The sequence below is a fragment of the Salvelinus alpinus genome, chromosome 6, assembly GCF_045679555.1.
Source record: "Salvelinus alpinus chromosome 6, SLU_Salpinus.1, whole genome shotgun sequence".
Taxonomy (NCBI): Eukaryota; Metazoa; Chordata; class Actinopteri; order Salmoniformes; family Salmonidae; genus Salvelinus; species Salvelinus alpinus.
Genome location: NC_092091.1, coordinates 899561 through 916013, shown reverse-complemented (window position 1 = coordinate 916013; position 16453 = coordinate 899561).

The following is a 16453-nucleotide window of genomic DNA, read 5'->3' as shown; positions in this document are numbered from 1 at the left end:
TAGACTCCCTTATTGCTCTAATCTGATAGTGGTAGTGGGGTGGTAGATGTCTAGTCTCCCTTCTAGCTCTAATCTGATAGTGGTAGATGTCTATTCTCCCTTATGGCTCTAATCTGATAGTGGTAGTTGGCTGGTAGATGTCTAGACTCCCTTATGGCTCTAATCTGATAGTGGTAGTGTGGCAGTAGATGTCTAAACTCCCTTATGGCTCTAATCTGATAGTGGTAGTGGGGTGGTAGATGTCTAGTCTCCTTTATGTTTCTAATCTGATAGTGGTAGTGGGGTTGTAGATGTCTAGTCTCCTTTATGGCTCTAATTTGATAGTGGTAGATGTCTAGTCTCCCTTATTGCTCTAATCTGATAGTGGTAGTGGGGTAGTAGATGTCTATTCTCCCTTATGGCTCTAATCTGATAGTGGTAGTGGGGCAGTAGATGTCTAGTCTCCCTTATGTCTCTAATCTGATAGTGGTAGTGGGGCAGTAGATGTCTAGACTCCCTTATGGCTCTAATCTGATAGTGGTAGTGGGGTGGTAGATGTCTTATCTCCCTTATGGCTCTAATCTGATAGTGGTAGTGGTGTGGTAGATGTCTAGACTCCCTTATGGCTCTAATCTGATAGTGGTAGTGGGATGGTAGATGTCTAGTCTCCCTTCTAGCTCTAATCTGATAGTTATAGTGGTGTAGTAGATGTCTATTCTCCCTTATGGCTCTAATCTGATAGTGGTAGTGGGGCAGTAGATGTGTAGTCTCCCTTATGTCTCTAATCTGATAGTGGTAGTGGGGTAGTAGATGTCTATTCTCCCTTATGGCTCTAATCTGATAGTGGTAGTGGGGTGGTAGATGTCTAGTCTCCCTTATGGCTCTAATCTGATAGTGGTAGTTGGGTGGTAGATGTCTAGACTCCCTTATGGCTCTAATCTGATAGTGGTAGTGGGGTGGTAGATGTCTAGACTCCCTTATGGCTCTAATCTGATAGTGGTAGTGGGGCAGTAGATGTCTAGACTCCCTTATATTTCTAATCTGATAGTGGTAGTGGGGCAGTAGATGTCTAGACTCCCTTATGGCTCTAATCTGATAGTGGTAGTGGTGTGGTTGATGTCTAGACTCCCTTATGGCTCTAATCTGATAGTGGTAGTGGGGTGGAAGATGTCTAGTCTCCCTTATGACTCTAATCTGATAGTGGTAGTGGGGCAGTAGATGTCTAGACTCCTTCATTGCTCTAATCTGATAGTGGTAGTGGGGTGGTAGATGTCTAGACTCCCTTATTGCTCTAATCTGATAGTGGTAGTGGGGTGGTAGATGTCTAGTCTCCCTTCTAGCTCTAATCTGATAGTGGTAGTGGGGTGGTAGATGTCTATTCTCCCTTATGGCTCTAATCTGATAGTGGTAGTTGGCTGGTAGATGTCTAGACTCCCTTATGGCTCTAATCTGATAGTGGTAGTGTGGCAGTAGATGTCTAAACTCCCTTATGGCTCTAATCTGATAGTGGTAGTGGGGTGGTAGATGTCTAGTCTCCTTTATGTTTCTAATCTGATAGTGGTAGTGGGGTTGTAGATGTCTAGTCTCCTTTATGGCTCTAATTTGATAGTGGTAGATGTCTAGTCTCCCTTATTGCTCTAATCTGATAGTGGTAGTGGGGTAGTAGATGTCTATTCTCCCTTATGGCTCTAATCTGATAGTGGTAGTGGGGCAGTAGATGTCTAGTCTCCCTTATGTCTCTAATCTGATAGTGGTAGTGGGGTAGTAGATGTCTATTCTCCCTTATGGCTCTAATCTGATAGTGGTAGTGGGGTGGTAGATGTCTAGTCTCCCTTATGGCTCTAATCTGATAGTGGTAGATGTCTAGTCTCCCTTTTTGCTCTAATCTGATAGTGGTTGTGGGGTGGTAGATGTCTAGTCTACCTTATGGCTCTAATCTGATAGTGGTAGTTGGGTGGTAGATGTCTAGACTCCCTTATGGCTCTAATCTGATAGTGGTAGTGGGGTGGTAGATGTCTAGACTCCCTTATGGCTCTAATCTGATAGTGGTAGTGGGGCAGGAGATGTCTAGACTCCCTTATATTTCTAATCTGATAGTGGTAGTGGGGCAGTAGATGTCTAGACTCCTTCATTGCTCTAATCTGATAGTGGTAGTGGGGTGGTAGATGTCTAGTCTCCCTTCTAGCTCTAATTTGATAGTGGTAGTGGGGTGGTAGATGTATATTCTCCCTTATGGCTCTAATCTGATAGTGGTAGTTGGCTGGTAGATGTCTAGACTCCCTTATGGCTCTAATTCGATAGTGGTAGTGTGGCAGTAGATGTCTAAACTCCCTTATGGCTCTAATCTGATAGTGGTAGTGGGGTGGTAGATGTCTAGACTCCCTTATGGCTCTAATCTGATAGTGGTAGTGGGGCAGTAGATGTCTAGACTCCCTTATGACTCTAATCTGATAGTGGTAGTGGGGCAGTAGATGTCTAGACTCCTTCATTGCTCTAATCTGATAGTGGTAGTGGGGTGGTAGATGTCTAGACTCCCTTATTGCTCTAATCTGATAGTGGTAGTGGGGCAGTAGATGTCTAGTCTCACTTCTAGCTCTAATCTGATAGTGGTAGTGGGGTGGTAGATGTCTATTCTCCCTTATGGCTCTAATCTGATAGTGGTAGTTGGCTGGTAGATGTCTAGACTCCCTTATGGCTCTAATCTGATAGTGGTAGTGGGGTGGTAGATGTCTAGACTCCCTTATGGCTCTAATTTGATAGTGGTAGTGTGGCAGTAGATGTCTATTCTCCCTTATGGCTCTAATCTGATAGTGGTAGTGGGGCAGTAGATGTCTAGTCTCCCTTATGTCTCTAATCTGATAGTGGTAGTGGGGTAGTAGATGTCTATTCTCCCTTATGGCTCTAATCTGATAGTGGTAGTGGGGTGGTAGATGTCTAGTCTCCCTTATGGCTCTAATATGATAGTGGTAGATGTCTAGTCTCCCTTTTTGCTCTAATCTGATAGTGGTTGTGGGGTGGTAGATGTCTAGTCTACTTTATGGCTCTAATCTGATAGTGGTAGTTGGGTGGTAGATGTCTAGACTCCCTTATGGCTCTAATCTGATAGTGGTAGTGGGGTGGTAGATGTCTAGACTCCCTTATGGCTCTAATCTGATAGTGGTAGTGGGGCAGTAGATGTCTAGACTCCCTTATGGCTCTAATCTGATAGTGGTAGTGGTGTGGTTGATGTCTAGACTCCCTTATGGCTCCAATCTGATAGTGGTAGTGGGGTGGAAGATGTCTAGTCTCCCTTATGACTCTAATCTGATAGTGGTAGTGGGGCAGTAGATGTCTAGACTCCTTCATTGCTCTAATCTGATAGTGGTAGTGGGGTGGTAGATGTCTAGACTCCCTTATTGCTCTAATCTGATAGTGGTAGTGGGGTGGTAGATGTCTAGTCTCCCTTCTAGCTCTAATCTGATAGTGGTAGTGGGGTGGTAGATGTCTATTCTCCCTTATGGCTCTAATCTGATAGTGGTAGTTGGCTGGTAGATGTCTAGACTCCCTTATGGCTCTAATCTGATAGTGGTAGTGGGGCAGGAGATGTCTAGACTCCCTTATATTTCTAATCTGATAGTGGTAGTGGGGCAGTAGATGTCTAGACTCCCTTATGGCTCTAATATGATAGTGGTAGTGGTGTGGTTGATGTCTAGACTCCCTTATGGCTCTAATCTGATAGTGGTAGTGGGGTGGAAGATGTCTAGTCTCCCTTATGACTCTAATCTGATAGTGGTAGTGGGGCAGTAGATGTCTAGACTCCTTCATTGCTCTAATCTGATAGTGGTAGTGGGGTGGTAGATGTCTAGACTCCCTTATGGCTCTAATCTGATAGTGGTAGTGGGGTGGTAGATGTCTATTCTCCCTTATGGCTCTAATCTGATAGTGGTAGTTGGCTGGTAGATGTCTAGACTCCCTTATGGCTCTAATCTGATAGTGGTAGTGGGGTGGTAGATGTCTAGACTCCCTTATGGCTCTAATTCGATAGTGGTAGTGTGGCAGTAGATGTCTAAACTCCCTTATGGCTCTAATCTGATAGTGGTAGTGGGGTGGTAGATGTCTTATCTCCCTTATGGCTCTAATCTGATAGTGGTAGTGGTGTGGTAGATGTCTAGACTCCCTTATGGCTCTAATCTGATAGTGGTAGTGGGGTGGTAGATGTCTAGTCTCCCTTCTAGCTCTAATCTGATAGTGGTAGTGGTGTAGTAGATGTCTATTCTCCCTTATGGCTCTAATCTGATAGTGGTAGTGGGGCAGTAGATGTCTAGTCTCCCTTATGTCTCTAATCTGATAGTGGTAGTGGGGTAGTAGATGTCTATTCTCCCGTATGGCTCTAATCTGATAGTGGTAGTGGGGTGGTAGATGTCTAGTCTCCCTTATGGCTCTAATATGATAGTGGTAGATGTCTAGTCTCCCTTTTTGCTCTAATCTGATAGTGGTTGTGGGGTGGTAGATGTCTAGTCTACTTTATGGCTCTAATCTGATAGTGGTAGTTGGGTGGTAGATGTCTAGACTCCCTTATGGCTCTAATCTGATAGTGGTAGTGGGGTGGTAGATGTCTAGACTCCCTTATGGCTCTAATCTGATAGTGGTAGTGGGGCAGTAGATGTCTAGACTCCCTTATGACTCTAATCTGATAGTGGTAGTGGGGCAGTAGATGTCTAGACTCCTTCATTGCTCTAATCTGATAGTGGTAGTGGGGTGGTAGATGTCTAGACTCCCTTATTGCTCTAATCTGATAGTGGTAGTGGGGCAGTAGATGTCTAGTCTCACTTCTAGCTCTAATCTGATAGTGGTAGTGGGGTGGTAGATGTCTATTCTCCCTTATGGCTCTAATCTGATAGTGGTAGTTGGCTGGCAGATGTCTAGACTCCCTTATGGCTCTAATCTGATAGTGGTAGTGGGGTGGTAGATGTCTAGACTCCCTTATGGCTCTAATTTGATAGTGGTAGTGTGGCAGTAGATGTCTATTCTCCCTTATGGCTCTAATCTGATAGTGGTAGTGGGGCAGTAGATGTCTAGTCTCCCTTATGTCTCTAATCTGATAGTGGTAGTGGGGTAGTAGATGTCTATTCTCCCTTATGGCTCTAATCTGATAGTGGTAGTGGGGTGGTAGATGTCTAGTCTCCCTTATGGCTCTAATATGATAGTGGTAGATGTCTAGTCTCCCTTTTTGCTCTAATCTGATAGTGGTTGTGGGGTGGTAGATGTCTAGTCTACTTTATGGCTCTAATCTGATAGTGGTAGTTGGGTGGTAGATGTCTAGACTCCCTTATGGCTCTAATCTGATAGTGGTAGTGGGGTGGTAGATGTCTAGACTCCCTTATGGCTCTAATCTGATAGTGGTAGTGGGGCAGTAGATGTCTAGACTCCCTTATGGCTCTAATCTGATAGTGGTAGTGGTGTGGTTGATGTCTAGACTCCCTTATGGCTCCAATCTGATAGTGGTAGTGGGGTGGAAGATGTCTAGTCTCCCTTATGACTCTAATCTGATAGTGGTAGTGGGGCAGTAGATGTCTAGACTCCTTCATTGCTCTAATCTGATAGTGGTAGTGGGGTGGTAGATGTCTAGACTCCCTTATTGCTCTAATCTGATAGTGGTAGTGGGGTGGTAGATGTCTAGTCTCCCTTCTAGCTCTAATCTGATAGTGGTAGTGGGGTGGTAGATGTCTATTCTCCCTTATGGCTCTAATCTGATAGTGGTAGTTGGCTGGTAGATGTCTAGACTCCCTTATGGCTCTAATCTGATAGTGGTAGTGGGGTGGTAGATGTCTAGACTCCCTTATGGCTCTAATCTGATAGTGGTAGTGTGGCAGTAGATGTCTAAACTCCCTTATGGCTCTAATCTGATAGTGGTAGTGGGGTGGTAGATTTCTAGTCTCCTTTATGTTTCTAATCTGATAGTGGTAGTGGGGTGGAAGATGTCTAGTCTCCCTTATGACTCTAATCTGATAGTGGTAGTGGGGCAGTAGATGTCTAGACTCCCTTATGGCTCTAATCTGATAGTGGTAGTGGGGTGGTAGATGTCTAGACTCCCTTATGGCTCTAATCTGATAGTGGTAGTGGGGTGGTAGATGTCTAGTCTCCCTTCTAGCTCTAATCTGATAGTGGTAGTGGGGTGGTAGATGTCTAGTCTCCCTTATTGCTCTAATCTGACAGTGGTTGTGGGGTGGTAGATGTCTAGTCTACCTTATGGCTCTAATCTGATAGTGGTAGTTGGCTGGTAGATGTCTAGACTCCCTTATGGCTCTAATCTGATAGTGGTAGTGGGGTGGTAGATGTCTAGACTCCCTTATGGCTCTAATCTGATAGTGGTAGTGTGGCAGTAGATGTCTAAACTCCCTTATGGCTCTAATCTGATAGTGGGGTGGTAGATGTCTAGTCTCCCTTATGTTTCTAATCTGATAGTGGTAGTGGTGTGGTAGATGTCTAGACTCCCTTATGGCTCTAATCTGATAGTGGTAGTGGGGTGGTAGATGTCTAGTCTCCCTTCTAGCTCTAATCTGATAGTGGTAGTGGTGTAGTAGATGTCTATTCTCCCTTATGGCTCCAATCTGATAGTGGTAGTGGGGCAGTAGATGTCTAGTCTCCCTTATGTCTCTAATCTGATAGTGGTAGTGGGGTAGTAGATGTCTATTCTCCCTTATGGCTCTAATCTGATAGTGGTAGTGGGGTGGTAGATGTCTAGTCTCCCTTATGGCTCTAATATGATAGTGGTAGTGGGGTGGTAGATGTCTAGACTCCCTTATGGCTCTAATCTGATAGTGGTAGTGGGGTGGTAGATGTCTAGTCTACTTTATGGCTCTAATCTGATAGTGGTAGTTGGGTGGTAGATGTCTAGACTCCCTTATGGCTCTAATCTGATAGTGGTAGTGGGGTGGTAGATGTCTAGACTCCCTTATGGCTCTATTCTGATAGTGGTAGTGGGGCAGTAGATGTCTAGACTCCCTTATATTTCTAATCTGATAGTGGTAGTGGGGCAGTAGATGTCTAGACTCCCTTATGGCTCTAATCTGATAGTGGTAGTGGGGTGGTAGATGTCTAGACTCCCTTATGGCTCTAATCTGATAGTGGTAGTGGGGTGGTAGATGTCTAGTCTCCCTTCTAGCTCTAATCTGATAGTGGTAGTGGTGTAGTAGATGTCTATTCTCCCTTATGGCTCTAATCTGATAGTGGTAGTGGGGTGGTAGATGTCTAGTCTCCTTTATGACTCTACTTTGATAGTGGTAGATGTCTAGTCTCCCTTATTGCTCTAATCTGACAGTGGTTGTGGGGTGGTAGATGTCTAGTCTACCTTATGGCTCTAATCTGATAGTGGTAGTTGGCTGGTAGATGTCTAGACTCCCTTATGGCTCTAATCTGATAGTGGTAGTGGGGTGGTAGATGTCTAGACTCCCTTATGGCTCTAATCTGATAGTGGTAGTGTGGCAGTAGATGTCTAAACTCCCTTATGGCTCTAATCTGATAGTGGGGTGGTAGATGTCTAGTCTCCCTTATGTTTCTAATCTGATAGTGGTAGTGGTGTGGTAGATGTCTAGACTCCCTTATGGCTCTAATCTGATAGTGGTAGTGGGGTGGTAGATGTCTAGTCTCCCTTCTAGCTCTAATCTGATAGTGGTAGTGGTGTAGTAGATGTCTATTCTCCCTTATGGCTCCAATCTGATAGTGGTAGTGGGGCAGTAGATGTCTAGTCTCCCTTATGTCTCTAATCTGATAGTGGTAGTGGGGTAGTAGATGTCTATTCTCCCTTATGGCTCTAATCTGATAGTGGTAGTGGGGTGGTAGATGTCTAGTCTCCCTTATGGCTCTAATATGATAGTGGTAGTGGGGTGGTAGATGTCTAGACTCCCTTATGGCTCTAATCTGATAGTGGTAGTGGGGTGGTAGATGTCTAGTCTACTTTATGGCTCTAATCTGATAGTGGTAGTTGGGTGGTAGATGTCTAGACTCCCTTATGGCTCTAATCTGATAGTGGTAGTGGGGTGGTAGATGTCTAGACTCCCTTATGGCTCTATTCTGATAGTGGTAGTGGGGCAGTAGATGTCTAGACTCCCTTATATTTCTAATCTGATAGTGGTAGTGGGGCAGTAGATGTCTAGAATCCCTTATGGCTCTAATCTGATAGTGGTAGTGGTGTGGTTGATGTCTAGACTCCCTTATGGCTCCAATCTGATAGTGGTAGTGGGGCAGTAGATGTCTAGTCTCCCTTATGTCTCTAATCTGATAGTGGTAGTGGGGTAGTAGATGTCTATTCTCCCTTATGGCTCTAATCTGATAGTGGTAGTGGGGTGGTAGATGTCTAGTCTCCCTTATGGCTCTAATATGATAGTGGTAGTGGGGTGGTAGATGTCTAGACTCCCTTATGGCTCTAATCTGATAGTGGTAGTGGGGTGGTAGATGTCTAGTCTACTTTATGGCTCTAATCTGATAGTGGTAGTTGGGTGGTAGATGTCTAGACTCCCTTATGGCTCTAATCTGATAGTGGTAGTGGGGTGGTAGATGTCTAGACTCCCTTATGGCTCTATTCTGATAGTGGTAGTGGGGCAGTAGATGTCTAGACTCCCTTATATTTCTAATCTGATAGTGGTAGTGGGGCAGTAGATGTCTAGACTCCCTTATGGCTCTAATCTGATAGTGGTAGTGGGGTGGTAGATGTCTAGACTCCCTTATGGCTCTAATCTGATAGTGGTAGTGGGGTGGTAGATGTCTAGTCTCCCTTCTAGCTCTAATCTGATAGTGGTAGTGGTGTAGTAGATGTCTATTCTCCCTTATGGCTCTAATCTGATAGTGGTAGTGGGGTGGTAGATGTCTAGTCTCCTTTATGGCTCTACTTTGATAGTGGTAGATGTCTAGTCTCCCTTATTGCTCTAATCTGACAGTGGTTGTGGGGTGGTAGATGTCTAGTCTACCTTATGGCTCTAATCTGATAGTGGTAGTTGGCTGGTAGATGTCTAGACTCCCTTATGGCTCTAATCTGATAGTGGTAGTGGGGTGGTAGATGTCTAGACTCCCTTATGGCTCTAATCTGATAGTGGTAGTGTGGCAGTAGATGTCTAAACTCCCTTATGGCTCTAATCTGATAGTGGGGTGGTAGATGTCTAGTCTCCCTTATGTTTCTAATCTGATAGTGGTAGTGGTGTGGTAGATGTCTAGACTCCCTTATGGCTCTAATCTGATAGTGGTAGTGGGGTGGTAGATGTCTAGTCTCCCTTCTAGCTCTAATCTGATAGTGGTAGTGGTGTAGTAGATGTCTATTCTCCCTTATGGCTCCAATCTGATAGTGGTAGTGGGGCAGTAGATGTCTAGTCTCCCTTATGTCTCTAATCTGATAGTGGTAGTGGGGTAGTAGATGTCTATTCTCCCTTATGGCTCTAATCTGATAGTGGTAGTGGGGTGGTAGATGTCTAGTCTCCCTTATGGCTCTAATATGATAGTGGTAGTGGGGTGGTAGATGTCTAGACTCCCTTATGGCTCTAATCTGATAGTGGTAGTGGGGTGGTAGATGTCTAGTCTACTTTATGGCTCTAATCTGATAGTGGTAGTTGGGTGGTAGATGTCTAGACTCCCTTATGGCTCTAATCTGATAGTGGTAGTGGGGTGGTAGATGTCTAGACTCCCTTATGGCTCTATTCTGATAGTGGTAGTGGGGCAGTAGATGTCTAGACTCCCTTATATTTCTAATCTGATAGTGGTAGTGGGGCAGTAGATGTCTAGAATCCCTTATGGCTCTAATCTGATAGTGGTAGTGGTGTGGTTGATGTCTAGACTCCCTTATGGCTCCAATCTGATAGTGGTAGTGGGGTGGAAGATGTCTAGTCTCCCTTATGACTCTAATCTGATAGTGGTAGTGGGGCAGTAGATGTCTAGACTCCTTCATTGCTCTAATCTGATAGTGGTAGTGGGGTGGGGTGGTAGATGTCTAGACTCCCTTATTGCTCTAATCTGATAGTGGTAGTGGGGTGGTAGATGTCTAGTCTCCCTTCTAGCTCTAATCTGATAGTGGTAGTGGGGTGGTAGATGTCTATTCTCCCTTATGGCTCTAATCTGATAGTGGTAGTTGGCTGGTAGATGTCTGGACTCCCTTATGGCTCTAATCTGATAGTGGTAGTGGGGTGGTAGATGTCTAGACTCCCTTATGGCTCTAATCTGATAGTGGTAGTGTGGCAGTAGATGTCTAAACTCCCTTATAGCTCTAATCTGATAGTGGTAGTGGGGTGGTAGATGTCTAGTCTCCTTTATGTTTCTAATCTGATAGTGGTAGTGGGGTGGTAGATGTCTAGTCTCCCTTATGGCTCTAATCTGATAGTGGTAGTGGGGCAGTAGATGTCTAGACTCCCTTATATTTCTAATCTGATAGTGGTAGTGGGGTGGAAGATGTCTAGTCTCCCTTATGGCTCTAATCTGATAGTGGTAGTGGGGTGGTTGATGTCTAGACTCCCTTATGGTTCCAATCTGATAGTGGTAGTGGGGTGGAAGATGTCTAGTCTCCCTTATGACTCTAATCTGACAGTGGTAGTGGGGCAGTAGATGTCTAGACTCCTTCATTGCTCTAATCTGATAGTGGTAGTGGGGTGGTAGATGTCAAGACTCCCTTATTGCTCTAATCTGATAGTGGTAGTGGGGTGGTAGATGTCTAGTCTCCCTTCTAGCTCTAATCTGATAGTGGTAGTGGGTAGATGTCTATTCTCCCTTATGGCTCTAATCTGATAGTGGTAGTTGGCTGGTAGATGTCTAGACTCCCTTATGGCTCTAATCTGATAGTGGTAGTGGGGTGGTAGATGTCTAGACTCCCTTATGGCTCTAATCTGATAGTGGTAGTGTGGCAGTAGATGTCTAAACTCCCTTATGGCTTTAATCTGATAGTGGTAGTGGGGTGGTAGATGTCTAGTCTCCTTTATGTTTCTAATCTGATAGTGGTAGTGGGGTGGTAGATGTCTAGTCTCCCTTATGACTCTAATCTGATAGTGGTAGTGGGGCAGTAGATGTCTAGACTCCCTTATGGCTCTAATCTGATAGTGGTAGTGGGGCAGTAGATGTCTAGACTCCCTTATGGCTCTAATCTGATAGTGGTAGTGGGGCAGTAGATGTCTAGACTCCCTTATGGCTCTAATCTGATAGTGGTAGTGGTGTGGTTGATGTCTAGACTCCCTTATGGTTCCAATCTGATAGTGGTAGTTGGGTGGTAGATGTCTAGTCTCCCTTCTAGCTCTAATCTGATAGTGGTAGTGGTGTAGTAGATGTCTATTTTCCCTTATGGCTCTAATCTGATAGTGGTAGTGGGGTCGTAGATGTCTAGTCTCCTTTATGGCTCTACTTTGATAGTGGTAGATGTCTAGTCTCCCTTATAGCTCTAATCAGACAGTGGTTGTGGGGTTGTAGATGTCTAGTCTACCTTTTGGCTCTAATCTGATAGTGGTAGTCGGCTGGTAGATGTCTAGACTCCCTTATGGCTCTAATCTGATAGTGGTAGTGGGGTGGTAGATGTCTAGTCTCCCCTTTGGCTCTAATCTGATAGTGGTAGTGGGGTGGTACCACTATCAGATTTGACTTCCGGCGCCGAAAAGAGATGGCTGCCTCGCTTCGTGTTCCTTGGAAAATATGCAGTATTTTGTTTTTTTACGTGTTATTTCTTACATCGGTACCCCGGGTAATCTTAGGTTTCATTACATACAGTCGGGAGGAACTACTGAATATACGATTAACGTCAACTCATCATCGTTCCTACCAGGAATATGACTTTCCCGAAACGGATCCAGTGTTTTGCCTTCCACACAATACAACGGATCTGATCCCAGCCGGCGACCCTGTGCAACGCCGAAAAAGGGGAAAACGTGGCGGTCTCGTGGTCAGGCTTCGGAGACGGGCACATCGCGCTCCACTCCCTAGCATACTACTCGCCAATGTCCAGTCTCTTGACAATAAGGTTGATGAAATCCGAGCACGGGTAGCATTCCAGAGAGACATCAGGGATTGCAACGTGCTCTGCTTCACGGAAACATGGCTAACTCAAGGGACGCTAACGGAGTCGGTGCAGCCAGCTGGTTTCTTCATGTATCGCGCCGACAGAAACAAACATCTTTCCGGTAAGAAGAGGGGCGGGGGGGTATGCCTTATGATTAACGAGAAGTGGTGTGATCATCATAACAACACACAAGAACTCAAGTCGTTCTGTTCACCTGATCTAGAACTCCTCACAATCAAATGTCGACCGCATTATCTACCAAGGGAATTCTCGTCAATCATAATCACAGCCGTATACATTCCCCCCCAAGCAGACACATCGATGGCCCTGAACGAACTTTATCTGACTCTTTGTAAACTGGAAACCACACACCCTGAGGCTGCATTCATCGTAGCTGGGGATTTTAACAAGGCTAATCTAAAAACAAAACTCCCTAAATTCTATCAGCATATCGATTGTGCTACCAGGGCTGGAAAAACACTAGACCATTGTTATACTAATTTCCGCGACGCTTATAAGGCCCTCCCCCGCCCCCCTTTCGGAAAAGCTGACCACGACTCCATTTTGTTGATTCCAGCCTACAAACAAAAACTCAAACAACAAGCTCCCGCGCTCAGGTCTGTTCAACGCTGGTCCGACCAATCTGAATCCACGCTCCAAGACTGCTTCGATCACGCAGATTGGAATATGTTCCGCATCGCGTCCAACAACAATATTGACGAATATGCTGATTCGGTGAGCGAGTTCATTAGGAAGTGCATTGACGATGTCGTACCCACAGCAACGATAAAAACATTCCCAAACCAGAAACCGTGGATTGACGGCAGCATTCGCGTGAAACTGAAAGCGCGAACCACTGCTTTTAACCAGGGCAAGGTGACCGGAAGCATGACCGAATACAAACAGTGTAGCTATTCTCTCCGCAAGGCAATCAAACAGGCCAAGTCTCAGTACAGAGACAAAATCGAGTCGAAATTCAACAGCTCAGACACAAGAGGTATGTGGCAGGGTCTACAGTCAATCACGGATTACAAAAAGAAAACCAGCCCCGTCGAGGACCAGGATGTCTTGCTCCCAGACAGGCTAAACAACTTTTTTGCCCGCTTTGAGGACAATACAGTGCCACTGACACGGCCCCCTACCAAAACCTGCGGGCTCTCCTTCACTGCAGCCGAGGTGAGTAAAACATTTAAACGTGTTAACCCTCGCAAGGCTGCAGGCCCAGACGGCATTCCCAGCCGCGTCCTCAGAGCATGCGCAGACCAGCTGGCTGGTGTGTTTACGGACATATTCAATCAATCCTTATCCCAGTCTGCTGTTCCCACATGCTTCAAGAGGGCCACCATTGTTCCTGTTCCCAAGAAAGCTAAGGTAACTGAGCTAAACGACTACCGCCCCGTAGCACTCACTTCCGTCATCATGAAGTGCTTTGAGAGACTAGTCAAGGACCATATCACCTCCACCCTACCGGACACCCTAGACCCACTCCAATTTGCTTACCGACCCAATAGGTCCACAGACGACGCAATCGCAACCACACTGCACACTGCCCTAACCCATCTGGACAAGAGGAATACCCATGTGAGAATGCTGTTCATCGATTACAGCTCAGCATTTAACACCATAGTACCCTCCAAACTCGTCATCAAGCTCGAGACCCTGGGTCTCGACCCCGCCCTGTGCAACTGGGTCCTGGACTTCCTGACGGGCCGCCCCCAGGTGGTGAGGGTAGGTAACAACATCTCCACCCCGCTGATCCTCAACACTGGGGCCCCACAAGGGTGCGTTCTGAGCCCTCTCCTGTACTCCCTGTTCACCCACGACTGCGTGGCCATGCACGCCTCCAACTCAATCATCAAGTTTGCGGATGACACTACAGTGGTAGGCTTGATCACCAACAACGACGAGACGGCCTACAGGGAGGAGGTGAGGGCCCTCGGAGTGTGGTGTCAGGAAAATAACCTCATACTCAACGTCAACAAAACAAAGGAGATGATTGTGGACTTCAGGAAACAGCAGAGGGAGCACCCCCCTATCCACATCGACGGGTCAGTAGTGGAGAAGGTGGAAAGTTTTAAGTTCCTCGGTGTACACATCACGGACAAACTGAACTGGTCCACCCACACAGACAGCGTTGTGAAGAAGGCGCAGCAGCGCCTCTTCAACCTCAGGAGGCTGAAGAAATTCGGCTTGTCACCAAAAGCACTCACAAACTTCTACAGATGCACAATCGAGAGCATCCTGTCGGGCTGTATCACCGCCTGGTACGGCAACTGCTCCGCCCACAACCGTAAGGCTCTCCAGAGGGTAGTGAGGTCTGCAGAACGCATCACCAGGGGCAAACTACCTGCCCTCCAGGACACCTACACCACCCGATGTCACAGGAAGGCCATAAAGATCATCAAGGACAACAACCACCCAAGCCACTGCCTGTTCACCCCGCTATCATCCAGAAGGCGAGGTCAGTACAGGTGCATCAAAGCAGGGACCGAGAGACTGAAAAACAGCTTCTATCTCAAGGCCATCAGACTGTTAAACAGCCACCACTAACATTTAGCGGCCGCTGCCAACATACTGACTCAACTCCAGCCACTTTAAAAATGGGAATTGATGGGAATTATGTAAAAATGTACCACTAGCCACTTTAAGCAATGCCACTTAATACAATGTCTACATACCCTACATTACCCATCTCATATGTATATATACTGTACTCTATATCATCTACTGCATCTTGCCATCTTTATGCAATACATGTACCACTAGCCACTTTAAACTATGCCACTTTATGTTTACATACCCTACAGGACTCATCTCATATGTATATACCGTACTCTATACCATCTACTGCATCTGCCATGCCGTTCTGTACCACCACTCATCCATATATCTTTATGTACATATTCTTTATCCCTTTACACTTGTGTGTGTGTGTAAGGTAGTAGTGTGGAATTGTTAGGTTAGATTACTGTTGGTTATTACTGCATTGTCGGAACTAGAAGCACAAGCATTTCGCTACACTCGCATTAACATCTGCTAACCATGTGTATGTGACTAATAAAATTTGATTTGATTTGATTTGGTAGATGTGTAGTCTACTTTATGGCTCTAATCTGATAGTGGTAGTGGGGTGGTAGATGTCTAGACTCCCTTATGGCTCTAATCTGATAGTGGTAGTGTGGCAGTAGATGTCTAAACTCCCTTATGGCTCTAATCTGATAGTGGTAGTGGGGTGGTAGATGTCAAGACTCCCTTATTGCTCTAATCTGATAGTGGTAGTGGGGTGGTAGATGTCTAGTCTCCCTTCTAGCTCTAATCTGATAGTGGTAGTGGGGTGGTAGATGTCTATTCTCCCTTATGGCTCTAATCTGATAGTGGTAGTTGGCTGGTAGATGTCTAGACTCCCTTATGACTCTAATCTGATAGTGGTAGTGGGGCAGTAGATGTCTAGACTCCCTTATGGCTCTAATCTGATAGTGGTAGTGGGGTGGTAGATGTCAAGACTCCCTTATTGCTCTAATCTGATAGTGGTAGTGGGGTGGTAGATGTCTAGTCTCCCTTCTAGCTCTAATCTGATAGTGGTAGTGGGGTGGTAGATGTCTATTCTCCCTTATGGCTCTAATCTGATAGTGGTAGTTGGCTGGTAGATGTCTAGACTCCCTTATGGCTCTAATCTGATAGTGGTAGTATGGCAGTAGATGTCTAAACTCCCTTATGACTCTAATCTGATAGTGGTAGTGGGGCAGTAGATGTCTAGACTCCCTTATGGCTCTAATCTGATAGTGGTAGTGGGGTGGTAGATGTCTTATCTCCCTTATGGCTCTAATCTGATAGTGGTAGTGGTGTGGTAGATGTCTAGACTCCCTTATGGCTCTAATCTGATAGTGGTAGTGGGGTGGTAGATGTCTAGTCTCCCTTCTAGCACTAATCTGATAGTGGTAGTGGTGTAGTAGATGTCTATTCTCCCTTATGGCTCTAATCTGATAGTGGTAGTGGGGTGGTAGATGTCTAGTCTCCTTTATGGCTCTACTTTGATAGTGGTAGATGTCTAGTCTCCCTTATTGCTCTAATCTGACAGTGGTTGTGGGGTGGTAGATGTCTAGTTTACCTTATGGCTCTAATCTGATAGTGGTAGTTGGCTGGTAGATGTCTAGACTCCCTTATGGCTCTAATCTGATAGTGGTAGTGGGGTGGTAGATGTCTAGACTCCCTTATGGCTCTAATCTGATAGTGGTAGTGTGGCAGTAGATGTCTAAACTCCCTTATGGCTCTAATCTGATAGTGGTAGTGGGGTGGTAGATGTCTAGTCTCCCTTATGTTTCTAATCTGATAGTGGTAGTGGGGTGGAAGATGTCTAGTCTCCCTTATGACTCTAATCTGATAGTGGTAGTGGGGCAGTAGATGTCTAGACTCCCTTATGGCTCTAATCTGATAGTGGTAGTGGGGTGGTAGATGTCTTATCTCCCTTATTGCTCT